Here is an 8,132-nt window from a genome sequence, read left to right on the forward strand (position 1 = left end):
CAGGTAGAAACAGCATTACTCCAGATCCCTTGCCATTCAAGTGAACTCTGGGACTTAGTTTAGGCCAATGAGTTATGGGTGTAAGTTGACTTTCCAGGTCATCTCCAACTTAAGAGATAAGCCAGTCTCCCTAGAGTCCCTCTAGTTCTTTTATCCATGAGCTGCAACGTGGACTTGTCTGCAACCCAGCCTTGACCATACAAATGAGGACATTTCCTGGGGGAATGGCAGAACCAAAAGATGTCAGAGCTTAAATCAATGAATGACTCTGTGGAACAAAGTAACCTTCCAACCTGGGCTCTTCCCTTGGTACTGTTACATCAGAAAAGAATAAAATTTGGTGTCATCTCTCTGCCACTATAATTTGGAGTCACTTTTCTATAGCAGAGCTAACCAGTATGCTCCAACACCTGAAAATAGCTAGACTATTCGTCTGAACTTGAAGTGTTGTGAGCAGTTAGAAATGGGGATGATCTGACACTTTTTTTTTTTTTAATTTTTTTGTGATGGATTCTTGCTTCTTCACCCAGGCTGGAGTGCAGTGGCATGATCTCGGCTCACCGCGACCTCCGCCTGCAATTGTCAAGCGATTCTCCTGCCTCAGCCTCCCAAGTATCTGGGATTACAAGCGCCCACCACCACGCCCAGCTAATTTTGTTTTATTTTTAGTAAAGATGGGGTTTCACTGTGTTGGTCAGGCTGGTCTCAAACTCTTGACCTCAGGTAATCTACCTGTTTCGGCTTCCCAAAGTGCTGAGATTACAGGCATGAGCCACCAAGCCCAACTGATCTGATACCTTACATGTAGGTTCTGGGAAACACATAGGATGCCCTCCCTGGGTAGGAGGTGGGGTTCGGCAATCACCATCCAGGGCAGCTGAAATTGAGGAATATGAGAGGCTTCTATTCCTACCAATTGGGAGGGATAATGATGTATGTTTAGAGATCATGAGGGCAGAAAAACAGTGATTTAGAGCATCAGCCCCAAATCAGAAGACAAAAAGACAGACATTCTGTAATGCACCTTGAGGTCTTCTACTTCTTATGTGGGCATCTCCATATATCATGCTTCAGAGTTAGCCTGGGTTGTTTTGTTTAATTATATGAATCATCCTTGAGGCCAGAGAGGCAAGTGAGTCAAGCAACATAACCACAATTCTGTGACGGCAATTTCACATCTTATTGTTATTAGCTTTCTAGAGAACCAAACCATTTTTAATAAGACTTTGTTATAGTTGAAAATGTGATGCCCACACCAAACCTATCAATCAGCCATGCAGCTATCCATTGCTGCTGAGTTTTTCTTTTCTGAGTTGGCAAAGCCAAATACCTGATTGGCTGCTTTATACCCATATATGTTTAAGTGTCAGAAATCTGGCTCCAACCATGAAAGCAGATGTTGGGTGCGCTTCCCCATTAACATTCTGTAACCAGCCCTGCGTGAACAGGCCTGAACTATTTCCGAACCATTACAGAAGCATTTGCAAATGTGTATTTACAATCTGACAGCAGTGTAATTGCCGGGTAGATGGTTGACCTCTCTGACAGTGCAGAAAGCCTCCCTTCCAAACTGTCTGTTTATGTGAACTCTCCCAGACCTGCCCAGTCCAGCTGAAGTCAATCTGAGCACACTCATGGCCACACAATTTATGGGGCAGGATGCTTAGCAAAGGAGATATTGCCCCTTCCTTCTTAGTGGTGTATTTTATAGTATCCATGTTCAGAGTCCTAGTTAAATATATCTGGCTTGAATAAAATAAGTTATTGACAAGGTACAGATCTCAGGGAATCTCTGAAGCCACTGAATAAATCAGCTTCAAGAAGGACAGGGGTGCGCAGTCGCTCATGCCTGTAATCCCACCATTCGGGGAGGCTGAGGCGGGTGGATCACTTGAGGTCAGGAGCTCAAGACCAGCATGGCCAGAATGGTGAAATCCATTTCTACCAAAAACACAAAATTAGCCAGGTGTGGTGGTGCATGCCTGTAATCCCAGGTATTTGGGAGGCTGAGGCAGAATTGCTTGAACCTGGGAGGCAGAGGTTGCAGTGAGCCGAGATTGTGGCACTGTACTCCAGTCTAGGCGACAGAGTGAGACTGTGTCAAAAAAAAAAAAAAAAAAAAGGCAGTAAGGAACAAACACAGCTAACTACCTCAAAGCCAGAAGGACGTGAACCTTCTCTTTTATATCCTATCATTATTGCAACAAGAAACATCTTGAATTGATTGACACAGACAGAAAAACAAGAGACACTCAGTGCCTCAGTCCCTAATTCTATCTGGCCTAACATGGGTCACCTGGAAGGTTTCCAGGAACCTGAAAAGATGTTCAAAAGGAAGGGTAAGTGGGGGCTAGATGGACATCCCAAAACACCTAATCTCGCCAGTCCCTAGATTTTATAAATTCTCTACATTCTGCCATCCAGACAGTTCAACTCTGTCTTCTTTGCAACCCTGCAATCTTGGTAAAGAAGTGGTTGAGATGGCTGGGTGCTCACACCTAATCCCAGCACTTTGGGAGGCCAAAGCTGGTGGATCACAAGGTCAAGAGATTGAGACCATCCTGGCCAACACGGTGAAACCCCATTTCTACTAAAAATACAAAATCTAGCCGGGCGTGATGGCACACGCCTGTAGTCCCAGCTACCTGGGAGGCTGAGGCAGGAGAATCACTTGAACCTGGGAGGCAGAGGTTGCAGTGAGCCAAGATCACGCCACTGCACCCCAGCCTGGTGATAGAGTGAGACTCCATCTCAAAAAAAAAAAAAAAAAAAAAAAAAAAGTGGTTAAGAGTGCTGAGTCTGGAATTGGGATGCCTAGCTTTGAATCTCAGCTCCAGTGTCAGCCTATTCTGTGACCTTGAGCAAGTTATTCCTTCTCTGTAGATCTCAGTTTCCTCTTCTGTAATGTAGGAGAAATAAATTCTGTTTTAGGGCTGTCAGGGGTTAAATGAGTTAACACATGTGACCTCTTGACTTAAAGCATACCAAAGCGCTCAGAACAGTGCCTGGGAAATAAGTGCCCAGTTACCTGTGGCTACTAATTATGGTACCATTATAAAACTATAACATTATATCATAACAATAACAATAATCATTGTGATTTCTCTAGTTCAGAGTTAGACGAACATTTATTAAGCACCTATTACATACCCAGTCTTTCATTTTATTTCATTAACCCTCACATCAACTCTTTGTAGTGAGTACATGCTATTATTATTCCTATTTTTAGATAGGAAACCTTGAAGATCAGGGATGCTACATATTTGCTCCTTGTCACACAGTTCATAAATGGCAAAGCCAACATCCAAACCCACATGCCTGAGTTTCATACCCCATGCTCTTTCTGCTGTAACCACATACTTGAAGATGAAGCAAGAATAGAAGGTTAAATTTACATCTCCCTTGAGTCACCACATGTGAAAGGGAAAGCAATTCAAAGTGAATAAACTAGAAAGAGTGCAGCATTTATTTTTGTCTTCATCATGTCCTCCAGCTTATTCAGCTGGTGCTGCACACAGTGAAATGAGTAATTAGCCAGGATGATTTTAAATAAAATGGAACATACCAATTAATAAATGAAAGTGCTGGCATACTTGCTAATTTAACAACTTGTTCATGGTGCCAGCTTTCCAGTTAAAGGACTGAGAAGAGAAAACGTTCCTCCACCTCTTCGACAAGATGATTAGATATTATCCAACTGTTTATTCTTGTTAACAGTTGCTTTCTTATTTGAGAATAGCATGAAGTTTTGTTAAAATTGCTAGAGTGATCATCTCCCAGTCCACTTATCTCAGATGTGACATACTTGGTGTGGTTCCTAATGGGACCTGTGCGTATACTCAATTAAGATTTTTTATTATTATTTATTTATTTTATTGCGATGGAGTTTGCTCTGTTGCCCAGGCTGGAGTGCAGTGGCTTGCTGCTGGCTCACTGCAACCTCCACCTCCTGGGTTCAAGCAACTCTCCTGCCTCAGCCTCCTAAGTAGTTGGGATTACAGGCATGTGCCACGATGCCTGGCTAATTTTTGTATTTTTAGTAGAGGCAGGGTTTCGCCATGTTGGCCAGGCTGGTCTCAAACTCCTGACCTCAAGTGATCCTTCATCTCGGCCTCCGAAAGTACTGGTATTACAGGAGTGAGCCACCGCACCCGGCCTCAGTTAAGAATTTTTTATTGCCCTCCCATCCCCACTCAGCCACCTCCCTAGGCCTTGCCACATTGAACACAACTCAGACTTTATGAGCCAATTTCTCTATGCACACTTCTTCAACTACCCCTTACTTTATATTATTAGCATGGACACTACTTCATTGCATTCCTTTGCATATCTGTACAATACATGTGTATCTTTGTGTTTATTCCAGCCCTAACCCTGGAAGGGACAGAACCACGTACCATAAGACCCCTCAGTCTGAGTTCCCCTATCCTCAGACGAATGGACCAAGCATCAATGGCCAACCCATTGGTGACCCTAATTCAATGGCCTTTGACTTGTATGATCTGCTTAAATACCTGTGCTAAAGTCCATTCAATTGTCCAAAGACTTTGAACAATGCCAGAAAATAACATATCTTTGGGAAATAGTTTTGCTCATGTACATACTGATGAGTGAGCCCAAGAAGTCAGAGTTTAAAGGTTGGTTGGCCAATAATTGGTAGAAATATGTCTTTGCTCTAAGCAGTAGTTGTCGTGTCAGGGATTCCAACAGATACAACTGGAAGAAGAAGAAACATTTCCTGAAGCAATTTATCCTTCTTTAGGGTCTCATACTCAAGTCCATAAATTTTCATTTTATAGACTTGGTTTAATGTTCCCTCGACTATAACTTTCCTCATTTTTCATTTTAAATCGTGAAGCCCTTACTCTCTACTTCACCATGGATGTCAATGACATCTCTGTGTCAATTTTTTTCTCTTTTTCATTTATCACCCATGTGAAACTTGAAATTTTCCTTCTGATTATTTTCTTCTACTCAGTTTTTTCATGTGTTTCTTCACTCTAGTCTCATTTCATCTTCCTCCATCAGCCTTGAGTTTCAGCTATATTTCACGGATCCCAAACAGCATTCTGAAAATTTGCCTACATTATTTTTTCTAACTATAAATCTGTATGGTCTAACATCAGGCTAAATGATAAGCTGAAGATAGTGGAAACATTTTGCTAGAACTCTCAACCTGTTATAAACATATATTAACCCATCTTAGCCTCCTGTAGTGAACTGAGTAGTGATCCCAAAAAGATATGTCCAAATCCTAACCCCAGTGCCTGTGAATGTGACTTTATTTTGAAATAAAATATTTGCGGAGGTAGTTAAGTTAGAGACCTTGAAATGAGATCATCCTAGATTTAGGGTAGTCCCTAAATCCAGTGACTGGTGTCTTTATAAATAAAAGAAGAGGGAAATTTGAGACACACAGTTGCAAGAGACACAGGGAAGAAACCATGTGAAGACAGAGGCAGAGATAAGAGTTATGCTGCCATGAGCCAAGGAACACCAGGAGCCAGCGGAAGCTGGAAGAGGAAAGGAAGGGTCCTCCCCACAGCGTTTGGAGGGAGGGTGACCCTGCCAATGCCTTGATTTCAGATCTCTGGCCTTCAGAACTGTGAAATAACAAATTTCTGTTGTTTTAAGCCACCAACTTTGTGGCAAATTGTTAGGACAGCCCTAGGAAACTATACAGCCCCCTTCTGAAACAACCCTTCATTTTGAGAAATAGCTCTCCGCTCTGTCTTAGGATTACCGTGGAAACAGGACATTGTTGACTTCCCAGGATAAACTCAGTTAATCAGATTTAGTCCCTCCGTAATTCCCTTGAGATTAGTACCAAGCGACACCGGAGTCTGTCTGCCTGCCCTCTGGAAGAGAGCATATGTGGGTGTTTGTGTTCCACCATTTGCCCCGGGAAGCAGAGAAAGCTTATCCGCAACAAGAGAGGAGAACAAAGTCAATGACCAGAATGGAAGAGCAATGAAAGTCAGTCGTGTGTTGTGAAGGCATTAGAATCCCTGGATGTTTGTTCTTGAGACCTGGATGTTTCCATGGTTTCCATGAAATGCTCCCACCCTTCGTAGTTAAATTCCCTAATGTGCTTGAGGAAGCTTAGGAGTTCTGTAACTTTCACCGGAAAGTGTCCTAACATATCACAGACACACGTCTCTATATCCTTCTCTTTTCTCTTTTCTCACACCCTTTTACACTATGGGGACCTTTGGTTCTATTCTTTCTTCGCTTAGAATGAACCTATCCACATGTAGAGTCTTCTGGAAGTGCAATATGACATGGTAGGAAAGATTGAAGACAGAAAACCCAGTCTGCTCTCAGACCCATTGGACAGATTGAGTCCATATGCTAATTGCAAGAAAAATTAGGAAAATAGACATCTGACATTTTCGCCTCCACTGTGAGAGGCAGACCCAGCTAACAAGGAAGAGGAGGATAATGGGAAACTCATTGTCTGCCACATAGGTTTATTATATTTTATTTTATAAATAGAAACAAGGTCCTGCTATGTTGCCACGGCTTGTCGCAAACTCCTGACTCCAAGCAGTCCTCCCACCTGAGCCTTCCAAAGTGCTAGCATTACAAGCATAAGCCACCATGCCTGGCCTGCCTGCCAACATAGAAGTGAAACTGCTCTGGCAGTTAAGGGGCAAAGGGGACAGATTCCTGCTTGCTTGGCTCTTCTCACCTCTCCCCCACCACAGTTGCCCTCATAACTCCTCTATAGACTGTCTTCAGGTTCTATAAGGAACAAAGAGGGACAATGGAGACCCAAGTCAACTCACTTATGTCTTTGATAACATATGTGTCCTTTGCATCACTTCTTTGCTGGTTCAGTAAACAGAAGCTAAAGCAAATATATCAAAGTCTGAATCAACATTCCTAGAGCAGCCTTCAGGTCTGGGCTAGCCCACAAGATAACTGTGAAGCTGTGCTTTCCAAAAGGGCAGGCACGAGATACCTCTGCCTACAGAGCACCTGTAATGCGGCTTGTCCAAACTGAGATGCTGTAGGAGTCAAATACACACTGGATTTCAAAGCCTTAGTATTGACTACATGGTGAAATGATAATGTTTTAGACATGTTGGGTTAAATATAGGGTGAAAATTAATTTTTCCTGTGTGTTGATACTTTTTTGAATGTGGCTACTAGAAAATTTAAATATACATACATGGCTTGCAGTATAATTCTATTGGACAGAGTGGCTCTAGATGACTCATGTGTGGCCAGGACACTAGGACACTGAAGAAGTAATGATCACCCCATGTACAGATACAGTCTGTGTCCTGCCCACATCCCTAGGACCCTACCATTGCAGTGAGCTCCAGATCACTTCCAACAACCTACATTTGCATCTCTCTTCCTGCAGGCTTTTCCCAAAGGCACAGCAGGCCAGCTGGAAGTGCCGGGGAATTAATATCTCCCACATCAGCCCTCAACCAATGACTGATGGGATTTTGCATATCAATAGCTCAGGTTCTTTGCCCCTTGGGTGGGATAATTCTGAGATAGGTGTTCTGTACTTGCTCCCAAACTGAACTAAGCTCTGGGTGCCCACTGTGGTGGCAGGTTTCACACCTCTTTTCATTGGCTGACTTCCCTTGTCTCATTTCTCTACTCCCATAACAATGTGCCCTGTAGATTCTAAATAAACAACTTGAATCTTTATCTCTAGGTTTCTAGGTAAACCCAAACTAAGACACTCCTATATCTAATCCTTCACCAAATCCTACTGAATTTATCTTCTGAATATCTATCAAATCTAGCTCTTCTCATCTTTACCTACATCAACTTGGTTAAAGCTGTCATAAACGTCTGAAAACTTTTGTATCTATCTGGTAACTATTACCCTGCACCATCTCTCTTCTATAGCCAGAGCTATTTTTCAACATAAATATCATCATATTTTCTTGAGGCACTCAAATGGCTTCCCATTGTTTTTTTATGAAAAAGAAGGATGGCTCTTATAAGGCCTGTGTCCTGGATCCTATCTACCTCTCTGGCTGTGTGTAGTATCATGAGCGCCCTCCCTGCTTATCCACTCCTACAGCACTGGCCTGTAGGGGCTCAGTTTCAGTTCATAGGTGACTCAGGACTCTTACAAAAGCTGATCCCTCAACCATTTCCCT

The sequence above is a fragment of the Macaca fascicularis genome, chromosome 20 (assembly GCF_037993035.2).
Source record: "Macaca fascicularis isolate 582-1 chromosome 20, T2T-MFA8v1.1".
In the NCBI taxonomy this organism is placed as follows: domain Eukaryota; kingdom Metazoa; phylum Chordata; class Mammalia; order Primates; family Cercopithecidae; genus Macaca; species Macaca fascicularis.